This window comes from Amblyraja radiata, chromosome 11 (assembly GCF_010909765.2).
Source record: "Amblyraja radiata isolate CabotCenter1 chromosome 11, sAmbRad1.1.pri, whole genome shotgun sequence".
In the NCBI taxonomy this organism is placed as follows: domain Eukaryota; kingdom Metazoa; phylum Chordata; class Chondrichthyes; order Rajiformes; family Rajidae; genus Amblyraja; species Amblyraja radiata.
In genome coordinates this window covers 47,193,908-47,208,777 of record NC_045966.1, presented here as the reverse complement: position 1 = coordinate 47,208,777, position 14,870 = coordinate 47,193,908, and positions in this window count along the sequence as shown.

Here is a 14,870-nt window from a genome sequence, read left to right as displayed (position 1 = left end):
GAGAGAGAGAGAGAGAGAGAGGCTGTGTTTTTCTCAGCTCCAGTGGTTGAGAAGTTTTAAGCAGCCTTTGAAGGATCCTGTCGCTGGGAAAGGAACAGAGGCAGAGGGGCTTCATAGTCTAACTTATTGTTGGACTGTTGAAACTTTCCAATGCTTTAAAGACTCCTCCATTTAGTGTGAAAATCCCTTGATAATTTTCTGCATTGTCGAGGGAGCAGGGTGCGGCTGTCATTGGCAGACTGCCAAGAGTGCCTGGATATCGAGGGTTTGAAGTTTTTCGGTGCCTTTGCTGTGTTTTGGCACTGATTCTCTGCCCTAAAGTCATTTTGCACAGTGCGGCTGCCTGGCTTAATGTGAAGACGGTGCTTTTGCGTTCGGCAAGACAGGGCGAGCTGGCTTTCTGGCATGGACGAGTTTGGAACTTTCCTTCTTCAGCTGGAGGACTTTGCTTTTTGAGGATTGCTTTGGACTGTGACTGTCCCTGGGAATTAATTTGCTGAGCTGCTGGAGTGCCGGGAGCTGGTTTGTGCCTCTGCCCGGATGGCGATGGCGGGGGCGCGGCAGAAGGTGAGGAGCTACTGCAGCTAGCTGACATCAGCAGCGGAAGCGAGGCCATCTGAACATGAGCCTCATGTTGACTTGGACTGGGACAGTTTTGGTATCTCGGTTCAAACTGGGCCCCAGATGTCCAGGGGAGCAATTACGAAGGCTATGAATGCCCTTCTTGGTAGGGGGGCTATTGTCTCTTCCGAGCTCGAGAGGGGAAAGGTTGAGATGATATTGAAGAAACGGGAGGATGTGGCCACAGTGGTGGAGAGGGGGATTTCAGTGGGGGGGTCCATATACAGGTGGACCCATGGGTGTCCAGGGTGAGACCGGTTCTCCTGCGGAGTTGCCCTACATGTATTCCGGATGCGACACTCATTCCACACCTGTCTCAGATTGGGGAGGTGCGGTCTAAGTGCTTTAGGCTCATGCACCCTGGGGGGGGACCCGGAGGAAAAAGGGATTCTCAGTTTCAAAAGGAGGGTGTTCGTGAAGGTGGGGGAGGGGGAAGGCGATGAGGGGAGTTTCGAGGTGGAGTGTAGGGGTCTCCCTAGAACCGTGCGTTGGAGTTGGGGAAAGGCACGGTGTCATGCGTGCGGTGGTTATGGACATCTCCGTAGGGAATGTCCTAATCACTGGGGTCGCTGCCAGAACCTTCTAGCGCAGCTGGCCCAGGAACTGCACTGCTGGCCCATCAGCGGTGGCTCGTCATGCCTCGGAGGGGCGGGGTGGAATGCGCTGACCTGGCTGGGGCTGCTGGCTCTGCCTCGGTGATCCGGGGCAGCGGGGATAGCCCTTCTGGGTCTGCAGTTTCCGCCTTGGGGACCCGGGGCAGCGAGGGCCCCCACCCCCTACATTCTGAACCTGTGGGGGTGGCTGAAGGTGAGGCACAGGGGGAGGGTGGAGAGAAATGGGAGCAGCAGAAGAAGTAGAGGAATAAGCATAAAAAGATTACCCAAGCGAGTCAAAAGCAGGTGGGTGTGCAACTGCCGAGTGCGGAGATCACCCAAGGGGTGCCTGTCAGCTCCAGGGAGGTCCAGAGTGAAACTGCCGTGGCCCAGCAAGGAGCTGAGGTGGCTCTGACGGGAGTAGGGAAGGTAACACGTGCGGGTGGTAAAGTGGCTGGGGGTAGTGTGGAGGCGGAAGACCCTTCCTTTATGGAGGTCACCACACCGCCGCATGCTAGTGGGACAAAAAGGAGGATTGGGCCTGGCGAGGAAGAGCATGGACGTGAGTCCAAAGTAAGGGGGGTGCAGTTTTCCAGTCCTTCCACCACCGATGTGGGTGGAGGTCAGGAAATGACGTCTACTGGGTTGGAGGTTGAGCCTCCGCTTCAGGGTTCTCTCGAGGGTACCATAGGGTCAGGTGACGGGGTAGACCCCTCTGGAGCTGTGTCCTCTGGGCGGGGGGAGGTTCTTTCGTCACAGGGGCCCTCCGAGGGAGGTATCTCATCGTGTGTTGATCTTGGCTCCCCTGGGGGTGCGTCCTCTGGGTCGGAGGAGGTCCCCTCGTTTCAGAGGCCTACTAAGGGTGTTAGCACGCAGGAGGGTGGGGTAAGCTCCCCTGGTAGTGTGTACCCTGAGACGGGGGATTGAGCTGAGTCAGCCCGAGGGAGGGGGGCCGGGGGGAATGGTGTACCAATCAGTGCTCAATATTGGAGCCAGTGGAGGTGCCGAGGTGTGTATTGTACTGCCGGCTGAGTTGGCAGGGGAGAGGAAAAAGACTGGTGGAGAGCCTCTGGGTGTTGCCAGTGGAGGGGGTGCTTTCGGTGCCTGTGGAGGTCGGAGTTGTTTCGGGCAGCGACCTTCTTTCGGATTCTGGGGGTGCCAGTTTACCACAGACCCTGGGGGTGCCTCTTGTTTTCTCTTCCCCAGGCCCAGATGTGGAGGGTGAGGACAGAGCGCAGGAGCCCAGCCAGGCAGTGGGCTGCGTGATGCGGATAGGGGCTTCGGGACCCTTCCCCGGCATTGATCCTGGGGGTGGTGACATGTCGGAGGAGGGGGAGAGGGATGGGGCCAGTTTGTGTGAAGGGGTTGGCGAAATTCCAGAGAGCTCTGGTCTTTCGACTTCTGAAAATGACCTTGGTGATGCTGAGCGTGTTGTGTCAGGTGCGAGAAACTTGGCCGATAGCCCAGGAACCAAGGACGAACCAAGTGCTATTATCTGCGAGTTGCTGGAATTCCTAAAAACAAGTCGCAGCAACAAGAAAAAGGTTGAGGCTGCTAAGAGACGGTGGGGTGATCTGTCGGCCTTAGTTGAAACTCTCGAGGCTATCCTTGCCAGCGAGGATAGTGGTCTTCCAGGCTCTGAGCAGGGCCAGCTTAGGGGCTTTTTGGAGTTCCTAAGAGAGAGGGCTACAGAGCCCAGGAGAAGTGGGAGGATTTCAAACTAATGTACCAGTGCATTCACATTAGCTACCCTAAATTTAAACGGGAGTAGAGCGAGTTTTCGCAGATTCCAGCTTTTATCGGTCCTTAGGGAGGGGAAATTTGCAGTGTGTTTTCTGCAGGAGACGCATACTGTTGTCAGTGATGAACCCACCTGGAGATTGGAGTGGGAAGGTGAGGTCTATATGAGTCATCTTAGCTCAAATTCGAGTGGGGTGGCCATTCTGTTGGCTCAGAATTTCTTGCCCAATATTATAAAAGTGCAAGAAGTTGTGCCAGGACGTTTGCTCCATCTGGCCGTGAGCCTGGATGGCATGCCGTTGCATTTCATTAACGTGTATGCCCCCAGCTCCGGCACGATGCAGGCCGGCCTACTTCAGGAGGTGAGTGCTCTGTTGAGCACTATTGATAGGGGAGAGTGTGTCTTCCTTGGGGGGGACTTTAACTGCACACTTGAGGTGCGAGATCGTTCTGGTACTCAGTGTGCCCCTGCTGTAGCGAAGAAGCTGAGAGGGTTGATTGATTCTTTTGAGTTGGATGATGTGTGGCGGGACCTCAACCCAGACTCCACTGCTTTTTCGCGGAGGTCTGAGGGCGGTGGTTTCCCGCATTGATCGAATATATATCTCCCGAGCGTTTGTTTCCCGTGTCTCAGCGGCCTCAATGCAGCTGGTGCCATGCTCGGACCATTGTCTGGTGCGTGCGGATTTTAATCCAGCGTGCGCTCGGGCCGGGTCTGCGTACTGGCACTTTAATAACCGGCTGCTGGAGGATCGGTGTTTCCGGGAGTCATTCAGTCGGTTTTGGGTGAGGTGGAGAGAGAGGCAGAGGTGCTTCTCTTCCCTTAGGCAGTGGTGGGATGTGGGGAAAGCTCACATCCGTATTTTTTGTAAGGAATACACGTGGGGGTCGACCGGGCGGCGGGACTCAGCGGTTGAGAAGCTTGAGAGGGAGCTGAGGGACGCAGAGTCTCGCTTGGGTCAGGTTGGAGGTGAATCTTGCGAATGGGATGTGTTTCATGAGAAGAAGGAAGCCTTGAGGTACCTGCAACTTGAGAGGTCCCGAGGCGCTTATGTGAGGGCGCGGGTCCAGATGCTGCACGATCTGGATCGAGCTTCGCCTTTCTTTTTCTCTCTGGAGAAAGGGCGGGGAGCCCGCAAACAGCTCGTGGAGCTGCTAGCAGATGATGGCTCCTCTGTCACGGATCCAGAGAGGATTAGTGCCTTGGTCAGGTCCTTTTATGGATCCCTGTTCACCGCAGGTAGAGTCAGTGGGGAAGCTCAGCAGGACCTGTGGGAGAGTCTACCGATTATTGATAGGGAGGAGGCCGATATTCTTGATGGCCCTTTATCTTTGGAGGAGTTGACTCGAGCATTGCATCAGCTCAAGAGGGGTAAGTCCCCGGGGCTGGATGGGCTGACGGTAGAGTTTGTAAGAGCTTTCTGGGGTATCCTGGGGGGTGATTACATGTTGGTTCTGGGGGAGAGCCTGGCGACCGGGGAGATGCCCCTCTCGTGGCGTAGAGCAGTTGTTGTCCTGCTGCCCAAGAAGGGGGAACTCCGCTTGTTGAAAAACTGGCGCCCGGTCTCTCTCCTATGCACAGAGTATAAAGTTTTTGCACGGGCGATGGCAAATCGCCTGGGCTCCGTGCTGTCTCAGTTGATTCACTATGACCAGTCCTACACAGTCCCTGGTCGGTCCATTCAGGATAACATCCACCTGGTTAGGGACCTGATTCATCTAGCACAGGGAACTGGTCAGTCAGCTGCTTTTCTGTCTCTTGATCAGGAGAAGGCTTTTGATAGGGTAGAGCATGAATACCTTTTCGGGACGTTGCAAGCGTTCGGATTTGGACCGCATTTTGTGGCCCGGGTCCGCCTCTTGTATGCTGCAGTGGAGTGTCTTGTGAAGGTTAATGGTGGGTTGTTGGCTCCCTTTCATTTTGGGAGGGGGGTCCGTCAGGGGTGCCCCATGTCAGGTCAGTTGTACGCGGTCTGTGTGGAGCCGTTCCTGTGTCTTCTTCGGAGGAGGTTGACAGGCCTGGCCCTACCGGGCCCGGGGGTGGAGTTGGTTCTTTCGGCATATGCCGATGATGTACTCCTTATGTTCACCGATCCTGGTGACCTGCGGAGGATGCGTGATTGCCAGAAGATATTCTCGGCTGCATCCTCTGCCAGGATTAATTGGAGCAAGTGCTCTGGACTTTTAGTGGGTCAGTGGCAGGTGGACTCCCTGCCAGAGGAGATGGCAATGTTTGCGTGGAGCACCACGCACCTCCTCTATCTGGGGGTGTACCTGAGTCCCACTGAGGATGCTTGGCCGGCAAACTGGCAGGAGTTGGAGACGAAAGTGGTTGCCCGGCTGGGGCGCTGGTCAGGCCTGCTTGGAGTTCTTTCTTTTCAGGGGAGGGTGTTGGTCATAAACCAGCTGGTGGCCTCCATGTTATGGTACCGGCTGGCTACTCTTGTCCCGCCTTCCATTTTTGTAAATGCTTTACAGATGAAGCTGGTGGATTTCTTTTGGGGAAATAGGAAGCACTGGGTTTCCGCAGCGGTCCTGAGTCTCCCGTTAGAGGAGGGGGGCCAGTCCTTGGTATGCGTGCGTACCCAGGTGGCGGCTCTCCGCCTCAGGACTCTGAGGAGGTATATGTATATAGAGAACCCCCCCAGATGGCACGTTTTGGCCACGTATTTTTTCCGACGGGGTCGTTGTCTAAGGGGGGTCTCGCGGCTCCCGGAGGCGGGCATCAGTCGACCCGCCCTAAGGGGCTTGCCTGTTTTCTACCGGGATGTGTTAAGAGTGAGGAATCTGGTTGTTTTCACCCAGCGTGTTGCTCCACGAGGGGAGGGGGATGTTGCGGCTGCGGGAGTGGCCGGTCCTCACCAAATCATGGCGGGTGTCGAGGAGAGGCATGCGCCTAGAGTGGTTTTGAATGAGCTCTTACCCGCTCCGTCAGATCTGCTCATCGGGCCTCGGTTCCGGGACATATCTCGGGCACCGGCTCCACACAACCTGAGCCGCCTTTCGGAGATGGATAGCGTGCCGTTTCGTGACGCGAAGAGACGCTCACTGTATAGAATGTTCCTGCACATTCTGCACCTCCTTGCCTTCGTCTCCCGTCCCGACACTCCATGGCGGACGGTGTTACCACCTGAAGGCGGGGAAGGTCCCCAGTGGGGGTCCCTCTACAAGGGAGTTGTCCCCCTTTACATTGGGGACCTGGGGTGGAGAGTGCTGCACGGAGCGGTGGCATGTAACAAACTTTTGAGTCGGTTCACGGACTCGTCCGCTGCCTGTATTTTTTGTGGCGAGGAAGAGACCGTGTTCCACATTTATATGGAGTGTGAGAGGCTACTGCCCCTGTATCAATATCTGAAGGGGTTGTTCCTAAAGTTCTGGTTACATTTTAGTCCTACGATTCTTGTGTTTGGACACAAGGTAGGTTGTGGGGAGAGCCAAGTGGGAGGGTGGGACCTACCTGTCGGTCTACTCCTGGGCCTGGCCAAGATGGCCATACGCGGGTCCAGGCAGCAGGCGATGGATGGTCAGGCAAGGGTCGGCTGCTTGCCCCTCTTTCGGGCCTACGTCCGTGCACGTGTGTCCCTGGAGAGGGAACATGCGGTGTTCACGGGGACTTTGGAGGTATTCCGTGGGCGCTGGTCACCGCGAGGGGTTGAGAGTATTGTGAATAATGATTGTAATGTTGTAATATAATGACACTTGGTATAATGTAATTTCGCTTTGTGTATGACGTGATCTGTTGTATTATTTGATGTGTTGAATAAAGTCTTGGAAAAAAAAAAAAAAAAAAAAAAAAAAAAAAAAAAAAAAAAGAGAGAGAGAGAGAGAGAGAGAGAGAGAGAGAGAGAGAGAGAGAGAGAGACAGGATGTGTCTTTCTCAGCTCCAGTGGCTGAGAAGTTTTAAGCAGCATTTGAAGGATTCTGTCGCTGGGAAAGGAACAGAGGCAGTGGGGATTCATAGTCTGACTTATTGTTGGACTGTTGAAACTTTCCAATGCTTTAAAGACTCCTCCATTTAGCGTGAAAATCCCTTGATAATTTTCTGCATTGTCGAGGGAGCAGGGTGCGGCTGTCATTGGCGGACTGCCAAGAGTGCCTGGATATCGAGGGTTTGAAGTTTTTCGGTGCCTTTGCGGTGTTTTGGCACTGATTCTCTGCCCTAAAGTCATTTTGCACAGTGCGGCTGCCTGGCTTAATGTGAAGACGGTGCTTTTGTGTTCGGCAAGACAGGGCGAGCTGGCTTTCTGGCGTGGACGAGTTTGGAACATTCCTTCTTCAGCTGGAGGACTTTGCTTTTTGAGGATTGCTTTGGACTGTGACTGTCCCTGGGAATTAATTTGCTGAGCTGCTGGAGTGACGGGAGCTGGTTTGTGCCTCTGCCCGGATGGCGATGGCGGGGGCGCGGCAGAAGGTGAGGAGCTACTGCAGCTAGCTGACATCAGCAGCGGAAGCGAGGCCATCTGAACATGAGCCTCATGTTGACTTGGACTGGGACAGTTTTGGTATCTCGGTTCAAACTGGGCCCCAGATGTCCAGGGGAGCAATTACGAAGGCTATGAATGCCCTTCTTGGTAGGGGGGCTATTGTCTCTTCCGAGCTCGAGAGGGGAAAGGTTGAGATGATATTGAAGAAACGGGAGGATGTGGCCACAGTGGTGGAGAGGGGGATTTCAGTGGGGGGGGTCCATATACCGGTGGACCCATGGGTGTCCAGGGTGAGACCGGCTCTCCTGCGGAGTTGCCCTACATATATTCCTGATGCGACACTCATTCCACACCTGTCTCAGATTGGGGAGATGCGGTCTAAGTGCTTTAGGCTCATGCACCCTGGGGGGGACCCGGAGGAAAAAGGGATTCTCAGTTTCAAAAGGAGGGTGTTCGTGAAGGTGGGGGAGGGGGAAGGCAATGAGGGGAGCTTCGAGGTGGAGTGTAGGGATCTCCCTTGAGCCGTGCGTTGGAGTTGGGGAAAGGCACGGTGTCATGCGTGCGGTGGTTATGGACATCTCCGTAGGGAATGTCCTAATCACGGGGTCGCTGCCAGAACTTCTAGCGCAGTGGCCCAGGAATGCACTGCTGGCCCATCAGCGGTGGCTCGTCATGCCTTGGAGGGGCGGGGTGGAATTGCTGACCTGGCTGGGGCTGCTGGCTCTGCCTCGGTGATCCGGGGCAGCGGGGATAGCCCTTCTGGGTCTGCAGTTTCCGCCTTGGGGACCCGGGGCAGCGAGGGCCCCCGCCCCCTACATCTTGAACCTGTGGGGGTGGCTGAAGGTGAGGCACAGGGGGAGGGTGGAGAGAAATGGGAGCAGCAGAAGAAGTAGAGGAATAAGCATAAAAAGATTACCCAAGCGAGTCAAAAGCAGGTGGATGTGCAACTGCCGAGTGCGGAGATCACCCAAGGGGTGCCTGTCAGCTCCAGGGAGGTCCAGAGTGAAACTGCCGTGGCCCAGCAAGGAGCTGAGGTGGCTCTGACGGGAGTAGGGAAGGTAACACGTGCGGGTGGTAAAGTGGCTGGGGGTAGTGTGGAGGAGGAAGACCCTTCCTTTATGGAGGTCACCACACCGCCGCATGCTAGTGGGACAAAAAGGAGGATTGGGCCTGGCGAGGAAGAGCAAGGACGTGAGTCCAAAGTAAGGGGGGTGCAGTTTACCAGTCCTTCCACCACCGATGTGGGTGGAGGTCAGGAAATGACGTCTACTGGGTTGGAGGTTGAGCCTCCGCTTCAGGGATCTCTCGAGGGTACCACTAGGGTCAGGTGACGGGGTAGACCCCTCTGGAGCTGTGTCCTCTGGGCGGGGGGAGGTTCCTTTCGTCTCAGGGGCCCTCCGAGGGAGGTATCTCATCGTGTGTTGATCTTGGCTCCCCTGGGGGTGCGTCCTCTGGGTCGGAGGAGGTCCCCTCGTTTCAGAGGCCTACTAAGGGTGTTAGCACGCAGGAGGGTGGGTAAAGCTCCCCTGGTAGTGTGGACCCTGAGACGGGGGACGAGCAGAGTCAGCCCGAGGGAGGGGGGCCGGGGGGAATGGTGTACCAATCAGTGCTCAATATTGGAGCCAGTGGAGGTGCCGAGGTGTGTATTGTACTGCCGGCTGAGTTGGCAGGGGAGAGGAAAAAGACTGGTGGAGAGCCTCTGGGTGTTGCCAATGGAGGGGGTGCTTTCGGTGCTGTGGAGGTCGGAGTTGTTTCGGGCAGCGACCTTCTTTCGGTTTCTGGGGGTGCCAGTTTACCACAGACCCTGGGGGTGCCTCTTGTTTTCTCTTCCCCAGGCCCAGATGTGGAGGGTGAGGACAGAGCGCAGGAGCCCAGCCAGGCAGTGGGCTGCGTGATGCGGATAGGGGCTTCGGGACCCTTCCCCGGCATTGATCCTGGGGGTGGTGACATGTCGGAGGAGGGGGAGAGGGATGGGGCCAGTTTGTGTGAAGGGGTTGGCGAAATTCCAGAGAGCTCTGGTCTTTCGACTTCTGAAAATGACCTTGGTGATGCTGAGCGTGTTGTGTCAGGTGCGAGAAACTTGGCCGATAGCCCAGGAACCAAGGACGAGTCTCATGCTATTGCTATCTGCGAGTTGCTGGAATTCCTAAAAACAAGCCGCAGCAACAAGACAAAGGTTGAGGCTGCTAAGAGACGGTGGGGTGATCTGTCGGCCTTAGTTGAAACTCTCGAGGCTATCCTTGCCAGCGAGGATAGTGGTCTTCCTGGCTCTGAGCAGTGCCAGCTTAGGGGCTTTTTGGAGTTCCTAAGAGAGAGGGCTACAGAACCCAGGAGAAGTGGGAGGATTTCAAACTAATGTACCAGTGCATGCACGTTAGTTACCCTAAATTTAAATGGGAGTAGAGCGAGTTTTCGCAGATTCCAGCTTTTATCGGTCCTTAGGGAGGGGAAATTTGCAGTGTGTTTTCTGCAGGAGACGCATACTGTTGTCAGTGATGAACCCACCTGGAGATTGGAGTGGGAAGGTGAGGTCTATATGAGTCATCTTAGCTCAAATTCGAGTGGGGTGGCCATTCTGTTGGCTCAGAATTTCTTGCCCAATATTATAAAAGTGCAAGAAGTTGTGCCAGGACGTTTGCTCCATCTGGCCGTGAGCCTGGATGGCATGCCGTTGCATTTCATTAACGTGTATGCCCCCAGCTCCGGCACGATGCAGGCCGGCCTACTTCAGGAGGTGAATGCTCTGTTGAGCACTATTGATCGGGGAGAGTGTGTCTTCCTTGGGGGGGACTTTAACTGCACACTTGAGGGGCGAGATCGTTCTGGTACTCAGTGTGCCCCTGCTGTAGCGAAGAAGCTGAGAGGGTTGATTGATTCTTTTGAGTTGGTTGATGTGTGGCGGGACCTCAACCCAGACTCCACTGCTTTTTCGCGGAGGTCTGAGGGCGGTGGTTCCCGCATTGATCGAATATATATCTCCCGAGCGTTTGTTTCCCGTGTCTCAGCGGCCTCAATGCAGCTGGTGCCATGCTCGGACCATTGTCTGGTGCGTGCGGATTTTAATCCAGCGTGCGCTCGGGCCGGGTCTGCGTACTGGCACTTTAATAACCGGCTGCTGGAGGATCGGTGTTTCCGGGAGTCATTCAGTCGGTTTTGGGTGAGGTGGAGAGAGAGGCAGAGGTGCTTCTCTTCCCTTCGGCAGTGGTGGGATGTGGGGAAAGCTCACATCTGTATTTTTTGTAAGGAATACACGTGGGGGTCGACCGGGCGGCGGGACTCAGCGGTTGAGAAGCTTGAGAGGGAGCTGAGGGACGCAGAGTCTCGCCTGGGTCAGGTTGGAGGTGAATCTTGCGAATGGGGTGTGTTTCATGAGAAGAAGGAAGCCTTGAGGAACCTGCAACTTGAGAGGTCCCGAGGCGCTTATGTGAGGGCGCGGGTCCAGATGCTGCACGATCTGGATCGAGCTTCGCCTTTCTTTTTCTCTCTGGAGAAAGGGCGGGGAGCCCGCAAACAGCTCGTGGAGCTGCTAGCAGATGATGGCTCCTCTGTCACGGATCCAGAGAGGATTAGTGCCTTGGTCAGGTCCTTTTATGGATCCCTGTTCTCCGCAGGTGGAGTCAGTGGGGAAGCTCAGCAGGACCTGTGGGAGAGTCTACCGATTATAGATAGGGAGGTGGCCGATCTTCTTGATGGCCCTTTATCTTTGGAGGAGTTGACTCGTGCATTGCATCAGCTCAGAGGGGTAAGTCCCCCGGGCTGGATGGGCTGACGGTAGAGTTTGTAAGAGCTTTCTGGGGTATCCTGGGGGGTGATTACATGTTGGTTCTGGGGGAGAGCCTGGCGACCGGGGAGAAGCCCCTCTCGTGGCATAGAGCAGTTGTTGTCCTGCTGCCCAAGAAGGGGGAACTCCGCCTGTTGAAAAACTGGCGCCCGGTCTCTCTCCTATGCACAGAGTATAAAGTTTTTGCACGGGCGATGGCAAATCGCCTGGGCTCCGTGCTGTCTCAGTTGATTCACTATGACCAGTCCTACACAGTCCCTGGTCGGTCCATTCAGGATAACATCCACCTGGTTAGGGACCTGATTCATCTAGCACAGGGAACTGGTCAGTCAGCTGCTTTTCTGTCTCTTGATTAGGAGAAGGCTTTTGATAGGGTAGAGCATGAATACCTCTTCGGGACGTTGCAAGCGTTCGGATTTGGACCGCATTTTGTGGCCCGGGTCCGCCTCTTGTATGCTGCAGTGGAGTGCCTTGTGAAGGTTAATGGTGCGTTGTTGGCTCCCTTTCATTTTGGGAGGGGGGTCCGTCAGGGGTGCCCCATGTCAGGTCAGTTGTACGCGGTCTGTGTGGAGCCGTTCCTGTGTCTTCTTCGGAGGAGGTTGACAGGTCTGGCCCTACCGGGCCCGGGGGTGGAGTTGGTTCTTTCGGCATATGCCGATGATGTACTCCTTATGTTCACCAATCCTGGTGACCTGCGGAGGATGCGTGATTGCCAGAAGATATTCTCGGCTGCATCTTCTGCCAGGATTAATTGGAGCAAGTGCTCTGGACTTTTAGTGGGTCAGTGGCAGGTGGACTCCCTGCCAGAGGAGATGGTAATGTTTGCATGGAGCACCACGCACCTCCTCTATCTGGGGGTGTACCTGAGTCCCACTGAGGATGCTTGGCCGGCAAACTGGCAGGAGTTGGAGATGAAAGTGGTTGCCAGGCTGGGGCGCTGGTCAGGCCTGCTTGGAGTTCTTTCTTTTCAGGGGAGGGTGTTGGTCATAAACCAGCTGGTGGCCTCCTCTTGTCCCGCCTTCCATTTTTGTAAATGCTTTACAGAAGAAGCTGGTGGACTTCTTTTGGTGAAATAGGAAGCACTGGGTTTCCGCAGCGGTCCTGAGTCTCCCGTTAGAAGAGGGTGGCCAGTCCTTGGTATGCGTGCGTACCCAGGTGGCGGCTCTCCGCCTCAGGACTCTGAGGAGGTATATGTATATAGAGAACCCCCCCAGATGGCACGTTTTGGCCACGTATTTTTTCCGACGGGGTCGTTGTCTAAGGGGGGTCTCGCGGCTCCCGGAGGCGGGCATCAGTCGACCCGCCCTAAGGGGCTTGCCTGTTTTCTACCGGGATGTGTTAAGAGTGAGGAATCTGGTTGTTTTCAGCCAGCGTGTTGCTCCACGAGGGGAGGGGGGTGTTGCGGCTGCGGGAGTGGCCGGTCCTCACCAAATCATGGCGGGTGTCGAGGAGAGGCGCGAGCCTAGAGTGGTTTTGAATGAGCTCTTACCCGCTCCGTCAGATCTGCTCATCGGGCCTCGGTTCCGGGACATATCTCGGGCACCGGCTCCACACAACCTGAGCCGCCTTTCGGAGATGATTAGCGTGCCGTTTCGTGACGCGAAGAGACGCTCACTGTATAGAATGTTCCTGCACATTCTGCACCTCCTTGCCTTCGTCTCCCGTCCCGACACTCCATGGCGGACGGTGTTACCACCTGAAGGCGGGGAAGGTCCCCAGTGGGGGTCCCTCTACACGGGAGTTGTCCCCCTTTACATTGGGGACCTGGGGTGGAGAGTGCTGCACGGAGCGGTGGCATGTAACAAACTTTTGAGTCGGTTCACGGACTCTTCCGCTGCCTGTATTTTCTGTGGCGAGGAAGAGACCGTGTTCCACATTTATATGGAGTGTGAGAGGCTACTGCCCCTGTATCAATATCTGAAGGGGTTGTTCCTAAAGTTCTGGTTACATTTTAGTCCTACGATTCTTGTGTTTGGACACAAGGCAGGGTGTGGAGAGAGCCAAGTGGGAGGGTGGGACCTACCTGTCGGTCTACTCCTGGGCCTGGCCAAGATGGCCATACGCGAGTCCAGGCAGCAGGCGATGGATGGTCAGGCAAGAGTCGGCTGCTTGCCCCTCTTTCGGGCCTACGTCCGTGCACGTGTGTCCCTGGAGAGGGAACATGCGGTGTTTACGGGGACTTTGGAGGTATTCCGTGGGCGCTGGTCACCGCGTGGGGTTGAGAGTATTGTGAATAATGATTGTAATGTTGTACTATAATGACACTTGGTATAATGTAATTTCGTTTTGTGTATGACGTGATCTGTTGTATTATTGATGTGTTGAATAAAGTCTTGGAATTTAAAAAAAAAAAAGAAAGAGAGAGAGAGAGAGAGAGAGCGAGAGCGAGAGCGGAAAGAGAGAGAGAGTGAGTGAGTGAAAGAGGAGGGAGAGTGGGGAGAGAGGGGAGAAAGTGGGTGCTTCCCTGATAACTGTGCTTCCCTCTGCAGACTTGAAATCAGCCTGGACAAATCTGTGGAGCATGCTCCTTGAAAATTCCAGGAACAGCAATCATCATCCCTTTTTTTAACCGTTATAATTGTGCCCAGTTCCATTAACTCTCCCTGCAATTATCTTTCTTCCAAAGAAATAATATGCACTTCCCCAGAGTAGCATTATCCATATATGTGTAGGTCAGTGGCCTGAATTGCTTTGGGAAATACTGACATGCAGAAGGATTGTTTACACAATGCATTGAATTGGATTGGTTCAATAGCAAGAAGTTTGGGAGCAAGATATGTAATTTTTTTACTTAAAAATGTTGTATCAATTGCAATAATGAATATTAAATCTATAGACTGACACAGGCACTCCAGGGAGAGAACTGAAATGATGTTTGCCAAAGTTCACGTGGGAGGGAGAGTGGGAAAACTGTGCTAGATCAAAGGGAGTTCTGCAGTTTCTATTGGTTATCACAGCAGGAATTTACCCTAAATTAGTTATGTTTCCAGCACAATTTTACTGCAGTCAGTCTGTTACTGCAGTCAGGATGGGGTCTGCGCACAAGACAGACCTACGACAGTTAGGAGAGGCGATAATGTCACAGCACTCAGAAAGCGTGAGTGGGTCATTCACCAGTAGATCAACTGTCAGCAGTTGGATCAATGAGACAGGGACTGCAGTCAGGAAAGCGAGTTGGTTATTTGCTGAATAAATGCTTCATTGGATCATTGATGGATTGAGCTCAGTATTGTGGTGAGTGAATGCAGGGTTTAGCTGGTAGCAAGGACACGTCTGACAGTAATTATATTGCTGACTTTCCAATGCACTCTGCTGAAAACAGTTCCCTGGGTTAGTGTGTGGAGACTGCCTTCTACTAGGGTTCCACGCCCACTGTGTGAACAGAATCAGGGGTGACCCCCTGATCACCGAGCCCTGTTTCATACCTTCCCATTCGAACGGCTCTGCTTAATTCAACACTTAATTCAGCTGAGGTCACTCACTAGCGATGCACAGTCTCAAATCCACATCCCATCAAGCTCCACACACAGTTGGGTCACCATCAGTCCCTGCAGCTATAAAAATGTGTCAAAGTGTGGAACCTCACTGGACACAAGTGGAGGTCAGGAATTCACCCCAAAGTCAGCATGAGTTGCCCTCATACAAATTTCACACTGACCTGAGGAGATGGTCTTTGTGAAGTGAAATAACCAGCACTGAGACTGTTGACAT